Source organism: Ochlerotatus camptorhynchus, unplaced genomic scaffold (genome assembly GCF_037179485.1).
Source record: "Ochlerotatus camptorhynchus isolate MF236.1 unplaced genomic scaffold, CSIRO-AGI_Acam_v1.1 ptg000065l, whole genome shotgun sequence".
NCBI classification, from domain to species: Eukaryota; Metazoa; Arthropoda; class Insecta; order Diptera; family Culicidae; genus Ochlerotatus; species Ochlerotatus camptorhynchus.
This window is the reverse complement of record NW_027040555.1, coordinates 94415-121234: the sequence shown is the minus strand read 5'-3', so window position 1 is coordinate 121234 and position 26820 is coordinate 94415. Positions and strand designations below refer to the sequence as shown.

The 26820-nt window shown below is 38.3% G+C and overlaps 1 protein-coding gene across 1 annotated transcript in view; it reads right to left on the bottom strand.

Moving 5' to 3' along the window:
- LOC135697051 (metallo-beta-lactamase domain-containing protein 1) overlaps nt 1-26820 on the bottom strand; it is a 276092-nt gene that overhangs the window by 167537 nt on the left and 81735 nt on the right. The window lies entirely within an intron of this gene.

The window sequence follows — 26820 nt, the reverse complement described above, 5'->3', positions numbered from 1 at the left end:
TACTGTCTTCAGCAAAGTTGTTCAGGTGACCAAGTCCTTTCGGATGGTGGCCATATTAGTTCAGAACTCTCTCACTACACAGCGCTAGTGTGCATGTGCAATTCCTATATAAACTGTATCTCGAGAGCCTAGCCATATAGAACCTTGCTGTTTTCAGCAAAGTTGTGCAGGTGATCAAGTCCTTTCGGATGATGGTCATATTAGTTCAGAACACGCTCACTATGCGGCACTAGTGTGCAAGTGAATTTCCTGTATAAGCTGTATCTCGAGAACCTGGCCATATAGAAGGTTACTGTCTTGAGCAAAGTTGTTCAGGTTATCAAGTCCTTTCGGATGGTGGTCATATTATTTCAGAACTCTCACACTACGCGGCGGTAGTGTGCACATGAACTTCCTAAATATATTATGTCTCGAAAGTTTGTCCATATAAGATGTTGCTGTGCAATGGGAGAACAGGAACCGGAAAAGGGATGACGTGTAGAGGGCGGAAATCGATGTCAGATGCCATTTTGGAATCCAAGATGGTAGCCATCGGTTCAAGATAAACTGTCAAATACCCTACAATATGGATATTTTTGGAAAGGGGTTACGTGTAGAGGCCATAAATCGATGCCAGACGCCATTTTGGAATCCAAGATGGCGACCATCGTTTTAAGAAAAACTGTCAAATACCCAAAAACATGGGTATTTCCGGATAGAGAACGACGTGTAGAGGCCGGAAATCGATGTCATGGATTCCGTTTTGGAATCCAAGATGGTTGCCGTTCAAGAAAAACTGCCAAATACCCTACAACATGGGTATTTTCGGATAGGGAACGACGTGAGATGACATGTACATACCGAAAATCGATGTCAGATGCCATTTTAGAATCCAAGATGGCGGTCATCGGATCAAGAAAAACTGTCAAATACTCTACAATATGAGTATTTCTGGAAAGGAAACGACGTGTAGAGGCCAGAAATCGATGTCAGACGCCATTTTGGAATCCAAGATGGTGACCATCGGTTCAAGAAAAACTGTCAAATACCCTACAATATGGGTATTTCCGGATAGAGAACGACGTGTAGAGGTCGGAAATCGATGTCAGACGCCATTTTGGAATCCAAGATGGTTGCCATCGGTTCAAGAAAAACTGTCAAATACCCTACAACATGGATATTTTCGGATAGGAGATGACATATAGAGACCGGAAACAGGGTTGCTTCTACTCACTTGCTATAAAAAAATATTTTTTTGAGTTATGCAATCATTAGATGTTATAATGATATGTTGTACTAGTAAGTAACAAGAAGAGGGTGTAAGGTATGTGTTTGACTCATAAAACCTGTCAATTTCGCTTTCAGAGCGTCACAATAAGCGATCTTATGATTCGTGAGCGTTCACTCAGAGTGAGCGCTCACGAGTCGTAAAATCGCTGATTGTGACGCACTGAAAGCAATATTGACAGATTTTATGTGTCAAACATATACTTCATGACCTCTTCTTGTAACTTACAAGTACTAATTAGCATTATACTATTTCATGATTTCATAATTCCGAAAAACATTTTTTTATAGCAAATGAGTGGAAGTAACCCTGACTGGAAATCGATGTCAGATGCCGTTTTGGAACCCAAGATGGCGGCCATCGGGTTAAGAAAAACTGTCAAATACTCCACAATATGAGTATTTCCGGAAAGGAAACGACATGTAGAGGCCGAAAATCGATGCCAGATGCCATTTTGAAATTCAAGATGGCGGCCATCGGTTCAAGAAAAACTGTCAAATACCCTACAATATGGGTATTTCCGGATAAGGGATGACGTGTAGAGGCCGGAAACCGATGCCAGACGCCATTTAAAAACCAAAATGGCGGCCATCGGTTTTAAGAAAAACTGTCAAATATCCTACAATGTGGGAATTTCCGAATAGGGACGACGTGTAGAGGCCAGATATACATTCCAGACGCTATTTTGGAATCCAATATGGCGGCAACATGTTTTCCATAAATAAGGCTTACCAAGCATATTGTGTATAATTGATTGTGTATAGCGTATCATTGAGCAAGATCGCAACGTAACGTGGAAAATTCCTCAAAACAATAATACGCTTTGATTTGTTTTGTTTTTTCTATCGTAAACTATAGATTTATTCCACATTTTATTTTTTCTTTCGATAACAAAGAACCAACCAGCGCTGTCATGTTTTATGCATTCTAGTCACTCTCGTTCTTCCACTCCGTGAGAAGGGTCTCGACTTCCCTTAGCAAATCTTGCATTTTTGAACTCCGTTCAACATTGCTGTCCAATGTGCAGAAACTTTCGACCTCGGAGAGTTGATTTAGTTTTAACTCGATTTCTGCCGCACCAGGTGGTGGATGAAAATATCATCCATATTCACTGTAGATTTATTCCTAGAATCTGTAGTGTACGATAGAAAAAACATAACAAATCAAAGCGTTTTATTGTTTTGAGGAATTTTCCACGTTACGTTGCGATCTTGCTCAGTGATACGCTATACAAAATAAATTATACGCAATATTCTTGGTAAGCCTTATTTATGGAAAACATGTTTTTTTAAACTAGTTCGTTTATTGGGAAGGCTCAATCGCGTTAGCTTTACGGAGCCGATAGTTCATTGTTCTTTGTTTGTAGCAACATTCACTTAATTCTATGTCTAGTAGGAGTTGGGCCGAATACTCGCGGCTTACTCGAGGTTAGAGAGGTACAGTGTCGAAGGATAGGATCAGGGGAGGAGCTTGGGGGTAAGGTTTCGTTGTCTCATCAGAGCGTTGTCACCAGTATGAACGGTAGTGCGGTTCTAGTTTCGTCTACAGTTCGACCGGCTATGGTGACCATGGAAAACATGTTGCCGCCATATTGGATTCCAAAATGGCGTCTGGAATCTATATCTGGCCCCTACACGTCGTCCCTTTTCGGAAATTCCCACATTGTAGGGTATTTGACAGTTTTTCTTGAACCGATGGCCGCCATCTTGGATTTTAAAATGGCATCTGGCATCAATTTCCGGCCTCTACACGTTGTCACCTTTCCGGAAATACTCATATTGTAGAGTATTTGACAGTTTTTCTTAAACCTATGGTCGCCATCTTGGATTACAAAATGGCATCTGACATTGATTTCCGGTCCCTACACGTCATCTCCTATCCGAAAATACCCATGTTGTTGGGTATTTGACAGTTTTTCTTGAACCGATGGCCACCATCTTGGATTTCAAAATGGCATCTGACATCGATTTCCAGCCTCTACACGTCATCCCTTTTCCGGTTCCTGTTCTCCCATTGCACAGTAACATCTTATATGGACAAGCTATCGAGGCATAACATATTAAGGAAGTTCATGTGCACACTAGCGCCGCGTAGTGTGAGAGTTCTGAAATAATATGACCATCATCCGAAAGGACTTAGTCATCTGAAAATTTTTGCTGAAGACAGTAACCTTCTATATGGCCAGGTTCTCGAGATACAGCTTATACAGGAAATTCACTTGCACACTAGTGCCGCGTAGTGAGCGTGTTCTGAACTAATATGACCTACTAATATGATCCGAATGGACTTGATCACCTGCACAACTTTGCTGAAAACAGCAACTTTCTATATGGCCAGGCGCTCGAGATACAGTTTATATAGGAACTGCACATGCACACTAGCGCTGCGTAGTGAGAGAATTCTGAACTAATATGGCCACCACCCGAAAGGACTTGGTCACCTGAAAAACTTTGCTGAAGACAGTAACTTTCTATATGGCCAGGATCACGATCATATTCTATGTTGGAAATATGATCCATATATTATAGCGCCTGTCATAAGTAGCATAAAAGTGAAGCGCCTCTAGCGGCGTAGTTCCCAATTTAACCTGAATCTAATGGCACAAGCTTGTTGGTCTAACCCAGTACAGCAACTTTGTCAAAGACAGTATAGCTTTATGTATTGAAACAAATGAGATAATCCACTACAGCCCCCATTAGTGAAAATCCCATAAGCTGTGGGTATCCTCATTCGCGGATAGCCCGGCAATAAGGAATCCGGCAATAAGGACTCCTGACTGTAGTTTATTAGCTGAGTACAGGTTGTTTAGATGTTGAAAATGCACTTTATGTTATTGAGCTAGACTGGTGGTTGGGAGGAAGCCATCAAATGAGTAATGAACATTATTAGGCTTTGTTTTGCAGCTACAAGTTAAACGTTGATTAATATGCACATTAGAGTGTTTCAATCCTGGAATTTAAAACGCTACCCCCTGGAATGGTAGTGTGGGGGTCAGAAACACCCTGCCAAATTTTGAAGTCAATTGGTTCACGGTGACCCCTCGTTCAAAGGGCTTGAAGTTTGTATGGGGAAAATCTACAAAATGTATGGAGGATCGACCCACTTTCACATTCGCGGCTCTAGGTGGCGCTGTAGTTGGTCAATTTTCTTCGTGTACAAAATGTAGAACCTTTGGAGTATTGGGAACATGTTGGCTCAAGACCGGATGTGCATCCGAGTTAACCCCGAAAATGTATTGCTTTACTTTTGGGGAGGGCTTAAAGCGCTTTGTGTGGTTTTTATTTGGAATGCGAATAGCAATGCTTGCATGGGTATAACTTTTTAGTTTGACCATTAAATTGACTTAAATTTTCACAGTAAGTAGAAGAATGTTCGAAATTAAAATCTACTAAAATTGGAACAGATTGGTGAAGTGGTTCCGGTTGTAATCCGGGTTTCCGAGAGCCCATTGGGGGGAGAAAAGTTACCAGTCGTTTACAAGAAGGTGATGCTGGAAACCCACAGCAACAGGCATCTATGGGTAGTGCTGATAAATATTTTAACAAAACCAACCCACAACCTGGTTCAAAATACTGAGTGTCCACCGGAAGGCCATCCGGTGACCCAGATCAACCTTATTCTTGATTATTATGTATTTTTGATCGAAGTAGGCCTGCATTTTACATATTAGATGGTAATTGGTTTCCAGCGGTCATCAGATGACCCGCCGGAAGATCCCGAACATCTGTAAAATTTATTGGTGCGTAAATTTGATCAAAGTAGGCCTTGATTTTTTCGGCAACTATATGGAATGTAGTTAAATGGTGATTTTGTATATATTTGCTGGTCCTTGGCTTCGAGTGGTCACTAGATGATGATGATTTCTGCATAAATTACTTTTCTCTGCAACTATATAGAATGTAGTAATCTGTGACTTTTGTTATATAAATGTTGGTAATTAGTTCGGATTTGTCACTAAATAACTCGCCGGAAGACCCGGAAGATTCGTAAAATTGATTGATGTGTAAATTTGATCAATGTATGCATTTCTTTATTTACAGGGGCCTGCCTAGTCAGTGATGGGATGGTAAAACCAAGCTGGAGGCAGGCGGTTCAATTCCCAGTCTGGCCGAGGAAATATATCGGGTTGGAAAATTTTCAGACTTCCCTAGGTTTATAGTATCATTGTGCCTGCCAAACAATATATAACAGTACGCATTGGTTTGCTTAGTATCATCTCAATTAATAAATGTGGAAGAGCATCTATAAAAAATAAGTTGAGAGCCGTTCCGAGGTTATTTTCATTCATAATATGCCAAGCATGCATCACTGTTATTAAATGTCTATTGGTATTACATACACACTTCCAGGTTTAAAACTATTCTTTTCAAACCTAGCACGTATTTAGTTAAATTTTGATATTAAATGTGTAAGGAATAATTGAACAGCTCTCATCATCGTTGATTGCTTCTTTTAAAATCTCTTGAACTCTTTCTCTCTAACGCTTCATACACAGCAAAAAAAAATAATTTTGATATCACATCAAAAGTGGATGCACTTCAAATTATTAAAAAATATGGTGTAGTAGGGGAAATGTAGGTAATGTCGGCCTACATGTCCCTCATTTGGGCCCATCGCTAAAAGTCTGCTATTTATCAATTTTATCTAGATGAACGCGTCATTAGGACGGTACTAATGGATATTTTTGGTCGCTATTAAAAATTTAGTCGATTGCTGAATTTATGTATGGGCCCATATTAGGGAAATGTAGGCCGACATTACCTACATTTCCCCTATTACTTGCCAACCATCTGGTGACCATTCGGAGCGAATGACCAACAAATATATATATATAAAAAAACACAATTTTACTACATTCCATATAGGTACAGAGAAAAATCAAGGCCTATTGATCAAATTTACGAAACAAAATTTTTACGAATGTTCCAGACCTTCCTCAGCAAAACCTTTCTCAGGTGGGTCGCACAATTCAAGACAGCTTTACCGTATAATTTTTAAATTTAGTGAAATAGTTTAAATTGAACTATAATAACAACCTATTGGATTTTATTGTTTTGCTCGTTGAAATGGCATGAAATTCAAAATAAAAGAAAATTTGCAAAAATTGTTCTTAAATGATTTACTTTAATCCATATCAATAAATGCATTCACATTTTTATAAACTAATTTAAATCTCTTATAACGGCACCTTATATTCTTAAATCGTTTCAAAAGCATTTGAAATTTTTCAAAACCATAGATATATGATTATTGTTTTTTTTTTTTTATTCTAGGGGAACGACAAATCTAAATCTCAATCCTAAGAAGCTCAAAAATCTCTCGCTAGAGAATAAATCTTCAAGGAATATATTTTTTCCGTTCACACATCTAAATCCATCTTCACACATCGCGGTCCATGTTTTGTGCAGGAAATCTACAGTATTCTCATTAATCTTTTTTTATCTACTCATCGCGAGCACATCTTAAACACTTGTGTCCGAAATTTGTGCTCTAGAACACTTGAAGTGATAGCCCAGACAACCAGAAGTCGTATAACAATGTACAAACAGTATCGTAAATAACTACAGTTTAAGTCAACATCGCATATAAGTATGACATATATCGCATTGTGTTTAAGTTGAATCGTATAGAATGCAAATTTGTGACTTATATGCGATGAATCATTTTTCCATCGTATTGTACCACAAATTAAATCGGATTACATCGTAAGACTTTTCAAATTGAATTTGTTATGACAGATTAAATCGTATATGATGTCAAATCAACTTGTTTAATAAGAAATTAAAATTTTCACGTATATGGCCTCCACTTTTGTAGGTATAAGCCTTTTTTTTGCATTCTATACGATTTGATTGTTTGTATATATGTTTGTATATCACAGAAACAACTTTGAATATACGTGCATCCTGATTGTCTGGGAGGGCATCTCAGCCATCATCAGGCAATTTGTGGACTCTTCAAGGAATCACCATAAATGATTTTTGAACATACGATTTTCGAACAGATTTATCAACCAACAATACTAAATGGTGGATCAGCAAATTTGTAATGACCTTATATTGCAAACTGATGCACGCCTACGCAAACCAATTCCACCATCGGATATGATTTTCCCTAACCGATGATGTTGTTGATTTGCCAAGGCGAGCTTCGGTTTGCGAGAAAAGAGCATTACAAGATTTGATTACAAAAGCTGATCCGCCATTTTTAATTGTTGGCTGAGATTTTACGACGTTCCTTTATTATAAACAAACGGCTGTCATCGTTACCTGTCATGATACTTATAGAGAAGTGATCCGATATAGGAGATGTGACCGATAAAAATCAATTTTATTTGTTTTTAGAAATTTAAGCACGATCGGATGAATCCGATAAAATGATTTTTCTCCTAATCAATAAATCAAACTTTAGAGTAATTTTCGGCAAAATTTGAATAAATCTGGGACTTTTGTCCCCCTCGGTTTCATTCACTTTTTCAGTGACAGTGACTATAGGCAGTCAAGTTATAGACCGGCCAACGTGAGTTGACGTATCCAAACAAACCGTCAAATCGTATGGAAAATGTTCGTTTTGGAGCACATTGACAGGTCTATAACTATGACCGTCTATCCACCTTTCCATGCTCGGTAATGGCGGTCTGTTTGTATGGATAAATGTATCCTTCACTGTGCTTTTTGACACTAGCTGGAGGGCGTATGTTGTTCCATTTTCTTTTGTTCCTGGTACAGGCCGGACTCGATTATCCGGAGGCTCGATTAACCGGAGGCTCGATTATCCGGGGCTCGATTATCCGGAGAAAATGGCTCGATTATCCGGAGTCATATTTTTTTTATGTGCCTTTGTTACAAAATCCAGCGTTAAGGGGTTTTGGATTAACTTTGACCTGAAAGGAATCAAACATAACATGTGCCACAACAACATACAAAAACTGAATCCCATGATGGTCCGTTCACTCATTACGTCACGTTTCAGGGGGGGGAATGGCAACCGAACAAAATTTTTGAAGATCCGTAAAAAAATGTACCAAAGGGCCTTTAAAGGGGGTTTCTTGAGAATTGGTCTTTTGGTGGCTTCATACCTGAAAATTTATATCAATTTTCTTATCTTATTTTGTAGTTCAATTCATTTATTCATCATTTCAGTAAAAACAGTAGTTCATCAGTAAAGTGATTCAGTAAAAACAAAGAGAATTGCAAATTTGATCATAAATCAATCCTTATTGACTATTTTATCAAGAATATTTCCCCTGATTTCACGAAGTTAAAACTGCCGTTCCAACGGCAATTGGTTTTCCTCAGCCCATGTGATGATAGTGTCAATACTGTTTAGCGCTGATTGATCTGGAACTGGTTCGTACTCCTCATCTTGGTTGTCATCTGCTGTAGAAATGTTTCCAGTTTCATCCAGAGTGGTGTTCGTCACGCTTTCTCCTTCATAAAAATGTGAATCATGGTTAAGAACAGCATTGACTATGTCAGCATCAGACATGACATCGAATTCCGCATTCTCGTGTTCATTTTTGCCTGCAGCCGCTTTATCAGCAACCATCAGTTGAATTGTTACACTATCATCCCTAGAGCACCGGAGCTAATATTTGCAATGTTAAAATTTCAAAAATATTAATGGAAAATGGTCGAAATTGATCGAGTGCGTCAAGTTAGAAAACGCGTCAAATATGGTGCCTTCACGGTAGCCGTGATTTTTAGCCGAGCTCAACTTTATCTCTACACACTCGTGAGAGTCGCGAGACTACGATTTTTCTCAAGTTGAGGGGTCCCATGGCGTGGTTGGCTACACGTTCGCTTCTCAAGCGGCTGGTCCATGGGTTCAATTCCATTGATCTTCTTATCGAATTTTGATGTATTTTAATGTGCCTCATGATAGGTTATTATTCAAGTCTGGTTCTGGCCACTTTTCCGGAGGCACCTGGAACTCCAAGGTACTTAATTGTTGCCACCATTGATCTTGATATCAAATTTTGATTTAATTTGATGTGTCGCTTAATGGGTTTTGTTCCTTTCAAGTCCAATTTAGCCTCATGGCCCATAAACGCCGGAACTTGTTCCGGCTATATCTACAAAACCAGTGGTCCGATTTCATAATCCTTCAATAGCGTTCAATGGGACCACTAAAAACATTAAATAAGACCACATAAGACCAAAAAAAAATTTTTTTTTATGGCTCGATTATCCTGAGGGCTCGATTATCCGGAGTGAATTTTTTTTTTCAAGACTCCGGATAATCGAGTCTTCCCTGTAGAGGGAAAGGGAGGGGTCAAAATCCGAACATCCAGATAGTGTGAAAAAGCACAGTGAAGGATAAATTTATTCATACAAACAGGCCGCCATTACCGAGCATGGAAAGCTGGATAGCAGTGACAGCTTGTTCGTGAGATGGATTTGAAAACGCGCGAATTTCTATTGCTTGTTGCAAAATGCATCGCACCTGTAATTTGATTAAAGATGTAATTCAGTGTAACCAAATAAATTTTAAAATATTGCCTTGCTTACAAAAGTGTGTAAATATCTGTGAAAAAAACTAACAAGTCTGTAAATGTCTGTAACGAACAAAATGTCAGTGAAAAAAATAAGAGTCTGAAAATTCACAGACATGTCCATAAATCTGGCATCTCTGCGGCCGACAATAGTCTCACTCACCTGAAAAGTTTGGAACGTTGTAAACACAGTTCTGTTGATTTTAATGGATAAATAAGCAAGCAGTAGATCAATGTAAACAACCAAACACTTCATACGCATACGCTGAGAAAATTTTAATAGTAGCACGAGAATGCGTAAATTCTCCTATAAGCAGAATTTCTGCGGATAATTTCAAAGGATTACTGACGAAGAATTCCGAAAAAAAAATATCAAAATAGCCGTATTCTAGTTATAACAAAAATAAAACTGAGGAGAAGAAGAGAAAAAATATCAGAAGAGAATTTTGAGGAGTTCTCTGAGAAGAGTGTTGAGTTCAATGAAAATTCTGAACAGAATTTCTCAGAAAACTAACTGTCAAAAAAGTTGAAAACGAATTTTAAGAAGGATTCCGGTAAACATTATTTTGCATATGGAAACTTCTATAATAATCTTCTGAATAAGCTTGGATGTTTTTTAAGAATCATTAGAAGCTTCTTTTGGAAGGTTATTCTAGAAGTTTATTTTAGAAGATTCTTCTAGACTATTCCCCGTTCCTCCGCTCCTCTGACTAAAAAATAACACGAGCAGGACAGTAAATCTGAGTAGCTACGCAGTAATGGAGCAATTTGTATGGAACAAGATGAATGGATCAACATTAAAAAAATAATGTCCAAAACAATAAAAAAAACGTATAATTTATGGATCATTCCAATATTTTTTACTGCGCAAACTTAAAAACTATGGATCAATTTCGTTAGTTTCTGATTCATTGTTGAACGTTTTATGGATCATTTGCAGTATGTTTACAGGTAATTCGTACAATTTCAATGGTCATTCTTTTTTTTTAATTACTTTATTTGTACGGGCTCAATGGAATAAACTTTACAGAGCCAAGTTATCATTTTCTTTATACATTATAAATGTCTTAAATCTAAAATTAAAGGATATGACCGATTACTCGCGGTCTTCTCGAGGTTAGTGGATGACAATTGTTTGGATCGGGAATGCTCATTCTTGAGCGGTACATTTTTACAATTGTGTTACGTAGAATATGGATATGATCATTTTTTGGATCATTCTCACTTTTATAGGGACTTTCACCGGGGTTTAAAAGGATCATTTGAGTGTATTTAAAGGAATATTTTTCAATTTTTTATGGGTTGTTTCATCAATATTAAAGATGCATACTTAGTGCAGCCCTTTTTAAATGTATCCATACCTCTGAGTATAAGTGACTATCTCTCTCTCTGGGTTATTCCTAGTGGCTGTGTAGCCAAATTTCAGTAAAATTCATTCTCATTCGAAAATCTCTCATTGAACCGGGCTGTTTTGCTAACTGATCCACACTGTCCATATGCCGTTTACTGCATCAGGAAAAAAATGACACATGTACCATAACCTGAAACATTTTCGGTGTTTAAATGTTGGACAAATATACTAAAACTAACTTAATTTCCCCGTCGAATGCTTCTAGCCAGGTATTTGATGTACCGGGTAATTGTTCACGGAACTGTGGCACTTAAGCTCAACAAAACTTTGCCTGTTCAACCCCTGATACTTTTCTCGCTTATTGTAAAATCTCCACAAAACAGACGAGCAAAGTCGAAAACTCGGAGCTACAAAATTGAAACTTTTAGATCGTCGTTGGATGAACATTGTTCAGTGCACCGATGGTTATCAGAGAGTTCGTTTGAACTTGTCGTTTGGATTCAAAAAGTCAATTGAAGGTATTTCAATGAGTTGTAGCATGATTTTCTGTTCATGCATGTCCATGTCTCACAACATCCCGGCGGCGCCGACTGGGAATGAATCCAGGCCTGCTGGAGTGAGAGGTAATCACGCTTACCATTACACCACCGGCACCGCTACGATGCAAGTAATGAACGTCGAGAAATCAAAGATTTTTTTTTTTTTTCGAAGATTGATTCGCTAGTGTGAGATCCCTAATAAAAAATGTATGGTTATTTTGCATAACGACCTGTTCGAGGTGTCATCCAAACCATTTGTGGAATAGTTCTATGATTTGGGTCATCGTTCGCTTATGATATTTATTTATTTATGTATTAGGCACGTCTTGATCACCTAGAATTAAGATTTAGATGTGTCACCCCTTCGGTCCATGCAGAAGAAGCTTATAGTTTGGAAGATGTGTTTTACCTTTAACGGGGTAAAGGCAAATATTTCATCGGTTAAATAGACGTGTGGTCGAATGTACATTTGTCATAATGAACCTTACGCCAAATAGACGATTCGCTGAATATTGTATCAAGTCTTTGCCTCAGACATCATTTTGATTAGATGTGACGTGTCCGTGATATGATTTATCGGCAAATATGTATTACGCCTGTTTGAAAAACGTTTCAAAATTACCGAGCTTCAGCACAAATTTGTTTCATGCCAATCAGTGGCGTATAAATGGTCTTTATTACCTACTGCTTAGAGTAAGGTATGGGAAAAATCGATTGGGGCAAAAGATCGTTTTCAGGTTTTTGACGCCTCTGCAAAGTAAACTCATTGTTTTGGCATTTGTTTGGATGATCTTTTAGAGCAAGACGGTCCCCAAAAAAACACATAATTTTTTTGAATTTTCAAAGGATTATTGCCAAATGTGTATGTTGGGATGATAAATTATAGCATTCATACCAACTTTAGGGGAAGAATTCAATAGTGAAGGGGTAATTTTTAACAAGGGCATGATTGCGTTTTTCTTGAAGATGGTTATAGGAGTATCAGACTAGATATGTCATCAGGAAGCTGCCCATAGTGAGGCAAAAGTTCTAGTCGTATCCTAAACCCATGTAATCATTCACAAAAGCCTAAAATGCATTAATTTACTCTAAACAATCATTAATGGAGCAGAATGTGCCAAAAACCTAAAAAAAATTAGAACTTATTGAATTTATTGTGGAAAAACGCTATTTTTGTTCGACAAGTTCTGACAATTTTTCCTTTGGTTTGTTTTTTCCGTCGATCTTGTTTTCCGTGCTGAGCACCAATGCTACCGACGTGCCAGGAAGGCAGCTCCCACACCTGGACCCTACCTATCGACCCATCAACTCATGAACCGGGGACCAACGGCTTTACTTCCCATCCGAAGGAAGGCGTGATCAGAGATGTTATGCCTCAGAACATCCCGGCGGCGCCGACTGGGATTGAACCCTGGCCTGCTGGGGTGAGAGGTAATCACGCTTACCACTACACCACCGGCGCCGTTAAGTTCTGACAATATCTGGGCACAAACATGTGGTTTGTTTATGCCATTCACACCATCATGGGGTATTTAAAGATTTGTAGTGGGAAAACTTCTCAAAACCTGCCATTAAGTTTGCGCACTTTCGGTTCATTGCTGAACTGAATTTTTGCCATTTCGTGTTGAACACTCTTCCGAAAAATCGTTCTAGTTCCCCTCCCCCCTAAATGTGTGACATAATTAATGGACGACCCCATACTAATGGACTCAAAACTCATCAAAGTTCTGTAAGAGAAAGCTGTAAACCTTGAGTGAAGGATCTTGTGTATGGAATCAGTTTGATTTCATATGCTTGGAGTTTTGGGAAATTTTAATTTTTCAACTAGGGTCGAAATTTTGCCGAATTTTACTCTAAGGCTAGTTAACGTGAGCGCAGGGCTATGGTTTAGTGTTCCAGCCAGTTTTATCTTTTCCATTTGTCACTTCCTTCCACGAAAAAAAAAATCATCGGTTTCCCAGAAGGACCAACCACAAACACGTTCGGGGCTTCCACTTTCTCCACTCTAGGTCATTATTCTCTGATAGCACTCTACCCATAGCAAACAGCAAATCGGGGGAAAATTAATTTTAAATTCTCACCAATGTCCATCTTGCTCGGTCGTCCATTCACAATGGCCGGTTCCGATTTTCTATATCGGGAGGTTTTCAGCTCCACCGAACCACAGAACGGAAATTGCCAGCAGCTTGGAAAGTACCATGAGCTGTAGCGAGGGACGTGGCACAGTGCCCACCACATGCCGTAAATGTGAAATTGGACCATCATTGCTTTCTCTAAATTGATGTTGATCAAATAAACGCTCATTCGTTCTCGTTTCAGTGGCTTCGGTTTGTGCCTCTCCTGTGGACCATCTACTCTTCTTTCCCGTCTTGATTGACCTTCACACGAGCGACCGTGTCCTGTCCATATCCAACCTTCATTCGCTGTTGGAGTTGGAGAGAGGAGGGAGATGGGAGCATGTTATGGGCAACAGTATCTGCCAATGGCCAGCAGGTTATTAGTCGATCCTTGGTGACTCTTCTTCGGGTAATATCACACCTGGTGCCAGAGGCATTCGTGCCAGTGGAGCGTGAATACAGCGCCTCAGATTAGAAAACATACACTCACACAGGTGTACGTTGGCCGGTTGGAGGCAAACACGACGAACCAGGGCCGGCTGACCTGCTGGGACAGCGCACTTCTGGCCTCGGTTCACAGCAGCGCAAAGTATAATTTATTTATTTCAATTTTGCTGGGTTGGTAATCGAATTTTGGGTGGAATCTAATCGCAACGATATTCAGGTGGGCAACCATTAGAGTGACAGATGATGAACGGCCAGGCTTCCAATGGCAAGATTCAAAATGAGGTTGAAATTTATGTGAGTCTGAAATAAATTACATTTGGTAGGAAGAGATATGTTCAAGTTTTCCAAATGGGTGGCTCAGTTACAAAACGGTAGCGCATTTTGTTTTGGAGCCGCACCCCGATACCGTTTCAGTGAAAACACAGAGTGTGGCCCAAAGGTGCGATTTACGATGGGTTAATTGAACATTCAACTGGATTTTACGTTAGCATTATATAATAAAAAGGTAATTAAAAAGCCCCAAGTGACCGATACATCACTGTTGGGCATTGAACATTTACCAAGATCACAGACTTGAACAACAAAAATAAAACAACCATGCAAAACATTGAAAGGCATCATGAAATTTTATTTGAATTGCTTCTGAATTCATGGAACTAAGGAGAAAATCAAGGATTAATAGGATTCAAAGGAAACTTTAATTAAAATTCATTGGAATTACTGAGAGTAATTCCAAAGGATTTTTGACAAAATTTTGAAGAGAATTCCGAGGAGCATTTATATTTTATATCCTTAGAAAAACATAATACAAAGGCTAACTTCACGAGAGAATAATTTGTTACCCGACAAAAAATCTTTTCAAGTGACCTATTGTGGATTTTTAGTCAAGTTGAGTTAAAACACCATGAAACCACATTTGAAATTATTCTAACACCCCAAAAATTTAATGTTATTAATAAAAAAAAAAACGATGTTGGGTAAGTGACCGCCGAAGGGAGCGAATCTATAGTATCTAAAAATGCAGGGAAGAGTTTGTTCTACTGCCGTAAGATGTGCGTGCGATGAGAAGATAGAAAGAAGATTTATGAAGATTTAGTAGATTTCCTGCAAAAATATAGAGTGCGATGCTAGTAGATAGATTTAGATTCTTAAAATATAAAAGAGATTTTTTGTAGCTAGATTCGATAATCTCATGATTGAGATTTAGATGTTGTGCGCCCCTCGGTGACCGCATAAAGTCTGACTAAAAGGAAATTGGTACGCACAAAAAGACCTGTAACTCATGATTCAATAAGATTAAAAAGTCCATTAATGGCTGTTTTACAGTACTTTTATTAAAACTTCAAAGTTACAGCATTAGATCGTTACATTTCTCCAGTACGAGCGAAATCTCGAACTTTCCTCTTGATGAAGCCCAGCAGCGCCCGCACAGTGGAAACGGACACGGAATTAGCGCATTTGTTCCATTTTGCATGCATTTGCTGGATGTCCTTGACTGCCTCGCCGCTTCGTCGAAGTCGCTGCTTTGAAATTGCCCAGTATTTTTTAAATTGGTCGACATTCCGGGAAATTCGGAGGATTCATTAGCTTGGGGACAAACTCGATGGGGCCTCAGATAGCCTAGTCGGTAAAGGCACGGTATTACCAAGCCGGAGGCGGCGGGTTCGATTCCCGGTCCGGTCGAGGGAATCTTTCGGGTTGGAAATTTTCTCGACTTCCCTGGGCATAGTGTATCATTGTACTTGTCACACAATATACAAATTCATGCATTGGTACTGACATCGGAAGCTCTCAATTAATAACTGTGGAAGTGCATCTAGAACACTAAGTTGAGAGCACGCAATAAGCTAATATGCGAAAAGCAATAAGCTTGAAATGCGAAGAAGAAGAAGAAGGGACAAACTCGATCTTGTTGGCAGCATACCACTCCAGAACCACCTTGGAATAGTGGCAGCTAGTCAAATCGGGTCATAAGATGACTTTCCCCCTATGCTTGCGGATGAACGGCAATACACGCTTTTACAGGCATTCTCCGATGAAAACTTGGGATGTTATCGTCGAGGATGTGACAAATGGTTCCGTTTTCAGGCCACAACTGCAAATCGCTTGCCAAGACGAACATTTGACAGTTGTTGTTATTCACATCGTCGTGATTGTGCGCTGCTAAATTTGTCGATTTTTTATCACACGGGCTATCGTTATTTGTTTTTTTTTTTCCGTTCGGTATACCTGTAATATTGTACTGGTTGTTAGTAGAAAGTGCAGTTCGTTGCGATAATCGTCTAATTAGAGCATATTTTGTGTTGTGAAAACAGTGAAAAAGTTATCCAATCAGACATATTGTAGTGTATACTGTCTAGCATTGGGCGATCTTGAGAATACAATTCATCTTTGCGTATTAGAGCATCTCCACCGCTGTTTCTAAATCACTTTTGGAAACTGAGTCAGCATGAATTCCGCCTGTGACCAATGCGCTAAACCAGTTAAAGGCGATGAAGAATCCGTCTCCTGCATGGCTTTTTTGCGACAGGATGATTCATCTAAAGTGCGGCTGCAGTTTCGAACGCCTTTGGATACGGTTGTGTTTTAAGTTTGTTCTCTGTTTTGTGCGTGCGTTCGCTCTCATAGTTTTCGACTGCAATTGCCAGATTATCGCTGGCGCTCTGCCTCCCGGACGTTTATACGTGTGTGATTGGTAGTTTTCTCGCTTTCCGGGAAGTTTTAGAATAGAGAAAGAAAACGTGATTCAACATGTTTGTAAGCATCAGATTTCGTGTAAGAGATGAACTAGCCTTAGGCTAAAAATCTCTCTAATAAAGGAAAAAAAAAAAAAAAAAAGATTTCGCGATCTGCGTTGTTTGATTTTCTCCCGGACCAGATATTAGTGGCATCGCGAGTGATAATTTTTAATTTCAGTTTATTTACGCGCTGCAAGGTGCGTGAAAGAGCTCGGCACAATCGGTGTTGATGTTGACTCGCTTGTAACTTTTTTTTTGTTGTGTTTTCGAAAGAAATTGATCGAAATTGTACCAAAAGTGCTTTTGAACGTGTTTCGCAGTTGAGTGTGGTGAAATTCGTGAATTCACGGTTTATGTTGAGTGAAAATTCCGTGTCACAAAATTGCTCACCGAGTTTCCTTTTTTTGCCGTTCGACGACGATGGGTTTGCGAGAGAAAAATAAGCATCGGGAATTTTCTCCCGGATTTATTGATTTGGTCAGTACGTTCCAGTTGAAGATTGTTCTTACACATATCTCGATTGCTTTTTCGAGGGGACGTTCGGAGAGCTTTTAGATTTAGGCGTTGTTGCATTTGCGGGCAGATGAGTTGGTCGCCGATAAGGGCCAGTAAGTGCTGCCAGCAGATGAATCAAGAGGTATTCGAAACAAAATTGATAAGAAATGTCCATTCAAATCGATTTAATACAGTTGAACAAATTTCAAAACTATATACGTGCCAGATTTCGAAATAATATTTTTTGAATCTAAAAGGGTGTTTATGATACCATTATCCATTTGATAAAGGTAGAGTGAACATGCGGGGCTTATTGTAAGTAAAAGTGACCTCGGAGTGGTCGTGAATTACCAGGCATTCTGAAATGGGTCAGTGGAGCTGCAATAGAGCTAACACCTTCTAACTCCCGGACTAAACCTGCTTTAATTTAAGGGTAATAAAAAGCAGTTTTCTTCCATAATAACACTGCCGGACAGTGGGGGTTAGATTGTACACACACACACACACACAACTGCAAATCGCTTGCCAAATCATGGCCTTCTTCGCAAACTTGTCGGCAAACACGAACTTGAATCTTCCCGGCACATCCCCCACGATCAGTTGCGATGCATAACTTTAAACCGGGAAGTTGCTTAAAATCGAGTTTGACGTACATATGTTTCGTCATCGATCAAAGTGCAGCCCTTGTGTTTCGTCAAAGCACGGTCGTACTAGAGCTTTGCACGCTTTTTGGCCACGGAATGCTGCTTCATGTGCCGGTTCGGATGTTTTCTGGCTTTGTACGACGTGATAAGGATGTTCCGCACCGTTTGAAAGTTGGCGTTGTACCATCTGACCACATATCGGATCGAAAGACCGGGGTTGACTTTAACGCACCGCAACACCTTGCTGCGCAGCTGACGATCCCAGGTTCCAGTTTTTTTTTTTTTTTTCGAAGGCCCGCTGAATCCTTTCCATACTCAGGGTTTCCTTCAGCACTTTATCCAGCTTGAGACTCATATAAATTTTCAGACGAAAATTTCAAGGGCATTCTGAGGATAATTTCATGAAGTTTGTGAAAGACAATGAAATCGGAGCATATGTAAGTCATCGTAATTTTTTGGTGAATACTTAGAGGGTGAAGGGGATGCTGAAAGGAGGATTACAATTAGGTCTGAGAATAACTCCAGGATCTCAAAGAAATTTGGAAAATAATTCCAGGAGCGATTACCGAACAAATTAAGGGGAGAAATCTAAGAAATTTGTGAGGAGAAATGAAAAAGAATTCTTAGGAGACTTTCAATGTCATTAGAATTCCAAGGGAAGGAATAGATTCAACAGGAAATCTGAAATGAATTCAATGAAAATTCAGAGAATCTTTCCATAAGATTTCTTACTGAGGAGAATTTCATGGCAATTCTAAGGAAAACTAAAAGAAAATTCGAGGAATATTTCAATGGAATTGCGAATTTTCATGAGAAATCTCCGTTGAATGTGGAATGGACTATTCTGAGGTCTTCAGAACTACTTGAAAGTTCCCAAAATATTCCTGAAGTTAATGAAACTGAAAGATCTTGTGTAGTTTGAGAAGCTAACCTGATGCTCGCAATCCTTCTCAAAAATTGTTTAAACTTCTCTAAACTTGTTCGGACTTCCTAAAGTTTCCACAATTTTCCTAACGATCATGAATCTTCTCTAAAGTTCTAACAATTCACTGAATTGCTCTGGAATATCTCTGCTTTCCATATAGCTGTTCTTTCTGGAAGTTTTTTTTTTTTTTTTTAGCTTTATTAGCGAGATTAGCATTTTTCTTGAAGTTCTCGAATCTTCTCTAAAGTGTTTGCAGTTCTCATGAAGCTTGTTGTAATACCCTGAATTTAATTGAACTGTCTTAAAAATTTGAAAACTCAATATTTTTCTTAACATCTCTAAAGTTCTCTGAAAATCTGGGAGTTTCTTGAAATTTCCCGCTAATTTAGTAAAAAAAAAGAACTGAACTCTCCTGAAATTCCCCTTGTTTTTGGAGCCTTACTAAACTTATTTGAAATGCTTCCGAAATGTCCATAAAAGTTCCTTAAGTTCTCGGATCTTCCCTTAAATTCCATAGAATTTTATGAACTTCTCGAGTTGTTTTTGAAGATCTCTGTACTGCTGTGAAGTTTTCGAAGTTATTGTGAAATTTCAGGAACTTCTTTATGCTCCCGAAACGAAATAATTAATATAGTTCTATGATTTTCACTGAAGTTCTCAAGATTTGTCTCAACTTCAAATCATCGAAACCAATTAATAATTTCTTTTTTTTTTTATATCTTTATTAAGGAGACTTTCAGCCGTTGGCTGGCTCGTCTCCGATAAATAATTTCTTCAATAGTCTAGAGTTTTCCGATGTTTTTAAAACTGCCCAAAATATTTCTCAATTTTCTTATAATTATCTATCCTGCCATGAACATCTTATTATTTTTTTAAAAGAACTCATCATTTTACTGGAATTGATTGAATTGCCTTTAAGTTCTACAATTTTCACAATGTACACAAGTTTTATAATGTTTGTAAACGCTCACGGAACTTTGCCTTAAAACACAATTTTTTCATGGAAAGCCTGGACAACCCTGATGATTTCTATGCTTACCTTAATTTCTCTAAATTGATCAAATGTTTCGGTAAATTTTCTGATATATATTTATAATTCCCGGAGTCTTCTCAAGGTTTCCGGATCAATCATAGAATTATCAGAAAATCCCATAGTTTCAAGGAACTCTGATGTTATCTGATCGTCCTCGAAGTACTAGGAACTCCTCTGAATATAATTTTTTTTTTTTTTTCCTTTGGTTTTGTTTTCCGTCGATCTTGTTTTCCGTGCTGAGCACCAATACTACCGACGCCAGGAAGGCAGCTCCTACACCTGGACCCTACCTATCGACCCATCAACTCATGAACCGGGGACCAACGGCTTTACTTCCCTTCCGAAGGAAGGCGTGATCAGAGATGTTATGCCTCAGAACATCCCGGCGGCGCCGACTGGGATTGAACCCAGACCTGCTGGGGTGAGAGGTAATCACGCTTACCACTACACCACCGGCGCCGCTAATCCTCTGAATATAATGAAGCAATATAAAATATCTAATTTTCGTAAAGAACGGAATTTTTTGAAAATATTGCTAAAAAATTTCGCTTTTTTTTTTTAATTAATGAAACTTTGTTGATGTTCTCTAATCAACTAAGCTAAATTTTCGAAATTGTTTAGAGCTTGAAATTTCCACAAACTCTCACATTTTGTGGATGTTCAAATAATTTTTATTGCGTTCCAGAAATTTTCTCTGAGCATACCGAAGTTTCCAGAAATTCCCTGAATTTCTTGAAACGTCTTTAAGGTTTCTGCAATTTTCTTGAAATTTTTTGAACTGCCCTTCAATTCACTGATCTGTCTTGATGTTCTCGAAGCTTCCCTAAAGTTCTCAAATCTAATGCCAATCTCGGTTCTGCTTTAAAATAAACGGAATTCTTGTGAAAACCTTTAAACTTCCCTGGAATTCTCTGGATTTCTGTGAAGTTCCTGAAATATTTCTGAAGTTTTCATAAATTTTCTAAAGGTTTCTGTACTAAAGTTCTCGGAACATCTTAAGGGTTCTCGATTTTATTTCAGCACGTTATGGAACTATCCTGAATTTGACTAAACTCACGCTTATAGATTTTTAAACCAATCCAATAGTATGGGCTAAAGTTTCGGGGACTTCCCCTTAAGATCTCTAGAAATCATCAAAAGTCACTATATCTAGCTTTTCTGAGATAAATAGAACTTCTAAAAAGTTTCCACAATTTTGCTAGTACGAAACTTCCAGATATTAAAAATGTTGTAATCTTCAACATTTATTGGTTTTTAGAGTAAATCTGTTTATTTAAAACTGATTGTCATGTCTTAAAAACGTTTGTGTTAAAGGCATATGCTTAACGCATTTCATAAATACCGTATGCGTGATAATGTTTGCACCATTGAGCAATGTCAAACTTAAAAAATTCTCAAAAATTTCGTTTTCGAGTTTTTTTTTATTTATTCAAAGAGGGGACGTTTCTCAGAGTCTTAAACTATGTTAATCATCGATCGAGTATCCACTTGCTGCAATTGCGGTCTCAACACGCTTCCGGAATGCACGGCAGGTTCTAATAATGTAATCTGGATGCATTTCTCTCCAGGTATGGGTATAGTCGCTTTATTCATAGTCTGGCGGATAGAATTTCGATCTATCAAAAAGCGGAACCAATTTAAAATATTGTAGACCAACAGTTGAAAAGGTACTATCAACTTTTATAAACAAAACGTTGAATATTCTTTCCTCGCCAATCGAAGGTAAATTACCAGCATCATCGGATAGGCGAAATTTTCCACAACCTAAAGATGGTGTTAGTTTGTGTAGGCGAGCCTTGAGTCACTGAAAAACGGTTTTCGAAATTTTGTTCGTAAAAGCTGATGTGCTCTTTTTGTTGTTGGTCGTGATTTGCTCGATTGGTTCCGCTATTTGACAGCTCAATTGGTTCCCGAGATTCTATCAACCAGACTATGAATATAGCGACTATAGGTATGATTCAATGTTTGTCTGAGGCTTGCTGTACTCGGGTGGCGTTTAGAACAGGCCTTGGCCTTCATGACGCGCCATATTGAGTAATCCAGTGGATTAAGATCGGGGCTGGATGGCGGCCACATATCCTGTGCCCAGAACGGAACATGTTCCTGCAACCACTTCTGAGTGCGGTTCGAGGTGTGGCACGGAACCCTATCTTGTTGAAATACAATATTTGGCTTCGGACCGTACTGTTCTTTGATCCACGGAAGAACATGCTTACTTAACCCGTAAAAACCCGGGACAAACTTTTTATTTTCAAAAATTTGTATCTCAGAGATGCCATGGCCGATTTAAATGACTTTTTTTTAACATCATTCCGGTGAGTGGTTCTTACATTTGTTGGGTGGTACTCCCCCCATGACCCTCCCTCTTTTCTATATATTCAAGAATGTGTTGGCACAGGGGTATTTTTTTCAATCTCTATCATATATCTTACATATCATTGCGACAACATATTGATTTTTTTCGTGAAACTCCTGGAAATGATAGAGTTCATTCATAAGACCACATGGCTACCATGGAACCGGTTCCGGATGTTCCGGATTATGGTTCCAAATGGTAAAATTTATTGTCTGTCATAACAATATCAAGCAACATATTAAATCACATCTACTCGACGAAATATGACCAATGGCACTCAAAACGACGTCCACAGAGCCATATGACCACCGTAAAATCGGTTCCGGATATTCCGGATTATGGTTCTGTATGGTCAAACTTGATATCGCTCATAACCATACCAAGCGACATATCAAATCACATCTACTCGACGAAATATGACCAATGGCACTCGAAAAGACGTCCACAGAGCCATATGGCCACCGTAAAACCGGTCCAGATATTCCGGATTATGGTTCCACATGGTCAAATTTGAAATCTCTCATAATTATATCAAGCGACATATCAAATCACATCTACTCGATGAAATATGACCAACGGCACTTAAAACGACGTCCACAAAGCCATATGGCAACCGTAAAACCGGTTCCGGATATTCCGGATTATAGTTCTGTATGGTCAAATTTGATATCGCTCATAACCATACCAAGCGACATATCAAATCACATCTACTCGACGAAATATGACCAATGGCACTCAAAACAACAACAATAGAGCCATAGGGCCACCGTGGAACCGGTTCCAGATATTCCGTATGATCGAATTTTATATCTCACACAACCATATCAAGCGACATATCAAATCACATCTACTCGATGAAATATGTCCTATGGCACTCAAAACAACAACTATAGAGCCATAGGGCCACTGTGAAACCGGTTCAAGATTTTCAGAAAAATTAATAGAGATATTTTGATAACTTAGAATAGGTTTCCGATGAACCAGGTAATGGATTAATTTTCTTCAATTTCATGATTAATCATTTTCATATCATACGATAAATCATCAAAGCATATGTACTCGACGAAATATTTATCACCAATCTCAAATAAAAAAAAACATAAAATCATATGAACGGCTCCAGATATTTGGATGCAGGCAAATCCGTTGTCTATCAATTTTTGGTTCTAAGATTTCAAATATTTGGTATCAAATTTACAAGGAGACATAAGTAAGACTATTTTTTTCCTTGATTTTGTTTTCCGTACTTAGCACCAATGCTACCGACTCCAGAGACGCAGCTCTCTGGCCCTACATATCGACCCATCAACTCATGAACCGGGGACCAACGGCTTTACTTCCCTATAATATCCCGGCGGCGCCGACTGGGATTGAACCCAGGCCTGCTGGAGTGAGTGGTATTTTTTATATATATATTTCGATTTTTTTATTCTAAACCTACGCTATATACATGGCCGTGTATGCAGTTCAAAATCAATTACACCTGCTTTCATCGGTAAAAATCAATACTTCTAGCGAAAGTGCATTCGTTGGTGGTGAATTTCATCTGCTCAATATTGGGCCAGCGAGTCATTGTAAAAACATGAAAACTCCACGACATGTTTTCGAAGCGTTCTTTACAGCCGAAATTATTGAAGAAGTGGTTTCTTGTACAAATGGCTATGGCGTACAAAGGTTCTCAGAAAGCTGGAAACCTGTAACAAGAATCGAAATGCTAGGATTTATTGCCATCTTGATTGCGACCGGTCGAAATAAACAGAACCATGTCAGTTTGGATCAACTATGCACATCAGATAAAGTTTGGCGGATTGAGTTCTACCGACTGGTAATGAGTAAAAATCGATTCAAGCAAATCTATATCGGCCTACGGTTTGACGATCGGTCCACTCGTCCTCAGCGGTTCCAAGTTAGCAATGACAAACTTGAACCAATTCGATCGGTGTTCGACAAGTTTGTTGTCAGGTGTCAAGATAATTACGTCGCTCCCAAAAATTTGACCGTAGACGAACGACTGTGCCTTTTCAGAGGTAAGTAAGGATTCAAATTAAAATATTGCTTAAGAGTATGAAAGAAAATGTAATTTGTATTTAATTCTTTGACACAAGTGTTTATAAGCAACGTTTGGCAGATTGTATAAGCAATAGGGTAAGTGTGCCAATTATGGCACAAGTTCTTCAGTTTTTGGCCCTACCGCCTAACTTAAATTTAAAATAAATTTTCTTGTCTTTATTTGCATAGATATACGACAAAATCTATATTCTAATCGTGCATCTAAATAAATTTGGTAAATAATTAATAAAAAAAATAAAGGTAGGGCCAATTAGAGGACCACTAGGATCAAAAACTAGCTCACTTACCCTAGTTTTCATGGTCAGATCTGCTTTCCTTGATATATGTATAGAACGAGTTCACGATTTGATAAAAACGGCTTTAAATTTCTTCGTATCCACAGGACACCTAACAAACAATTCGAAGTCACAAATAAGCATACACATTGAAGAAATGCTGTATAACAGTGTACAATGCTGAATAAAACAAGATGTCGAATTATGTGCTGAAAAAAGCTCATTGAGATCGATAGATGCGCCTTTATTACGCCGTTTGCTCTGATATGATTAATTTACTTATTAAAAGCTTTATAAACGTTGACTGTCTTCCTGATTCAGAACCTGAAGTTTGATCTAATAACAACTGAATAAGTGTAATTTGCACATACATTGTTATTCTAATTCGACTGTTTTCAATTGCTTTAATAAAATGCTTTAAGTCTTATAAATGTTTTCTAGCTCCATTATTAGATTTCATTGCATTGCTTTACAATATTGCTATATAAAGGTGAATACAGTCAGCAAAATAGCTCTTATACCACTATGCGTCCATGTTTTAGTTGAATGCTTTGTAAATGCTTTATAAACAACGTATTAGATTCATTATTCCACAACAGTGCTTCAGGCTAACAACAAAACGAAATTGGTAGCATAGTGGTTACCGTTTCCGCTTTCCAAGTAGAAGGTCGCGAGTTCAATCCCAACCTCAACCCATTTTTTTATTTATTTTCGACGCCTTATTAATTTAACTCGTAATCACTCACGACAACCAATTCATATAACTATCGAAAAGAATAGCATCCTTTCCATCAAAATTAGAGCGATGGAGAGGTAACGTTGGTCTAATGTTAAACAACTACGAATGAATTAATCATTCTCACATCTTTTTTAATTAGCTAGAGTTACGGCTGGAAGCGCTGATATGTTTTCAGATTCAAGCTTTTATTGCTTATTTAGCTGCTCATATGATGTATCTAGGATAGCTCAGATGGCAAGGCAAGCGGCTGGTGATCGGAAGGTTATGGTTCGAATCCCATTTAATGACATGTGTGTGTATGTATGTATATGTAATAAATTCGACAGACATAATGACACAACAATCACTAACGAGAACAACCCTGCTCTGTGCCGTTCTTATTTTCGGATTAATTATCCCGTAGTTGAATAATCGTTTAATAAATGTATAATAATGTCTAATTAAACATTAATTTCAAATGAGATTCAAGCGTGTATATTATACCTTTATACCATCGTTAAACAACAGGAAGTAAAGATGGTCTAATAAACGCTGAATAATCAAAAATTTGATCGAATAAGCTCTTGTAAGTCGAATAAAAGCTTCTCGACATACCTTATTCAACACCAAATATATCGATGTTGTGGTTGAATAAATTCTCCAGATTTGTGTGAACAAAGCCTGAACAGAAGTTATTATTAAAAATAGTACAAGTATTATTAAGCATGAAGTGGAATAAAATCGTCAAGAAGTCGTTTCTTCAACAGGCAATTGTTTGTTGGGCACTGCCAATTCCGCGTTTATATAAAATCGAAACCCGGCAAATATGGGATCAAAATATGGGTTTGTTCTTCAATTCAAGGATATATACTAAACTTGCAAGTATATACGGGCAAGGTGAATAATATGCCCGAAAAAAATCAAGCTATGCGGGTGGTCACAGATCTCGTCTCTTCATATTTGAATGAATGGAGGGAGGTAAAAGCAGATAATTTATTCTCATCCATAGACCTCGTCAACTACCTGTGGCATAACAGCACTTACTATACAGGAACAGTTAGATCAAACAAACCCTTCATTCCACCAGAATTTCTAATTCAAAAGGACGAGAGTCTAATTCAATCATTCAAGGATTCAGCACATTTATGACATTGACGTCATATTTTGAACGCAAGAGAAAGAAGCCCATCGTCTTGATTACTTCAAAAAGTATCCAAGAAACAGATCCTCGAATTGAAAAACCGGATGTTGTGAAATATTACAATCAAGCCAAGGGTGGTGTCAATGCAGGAGATCACAGAACGAGAAATACAACCGATGCAAGGAGAAGTCCAGTGTGGATCAAAAAAAA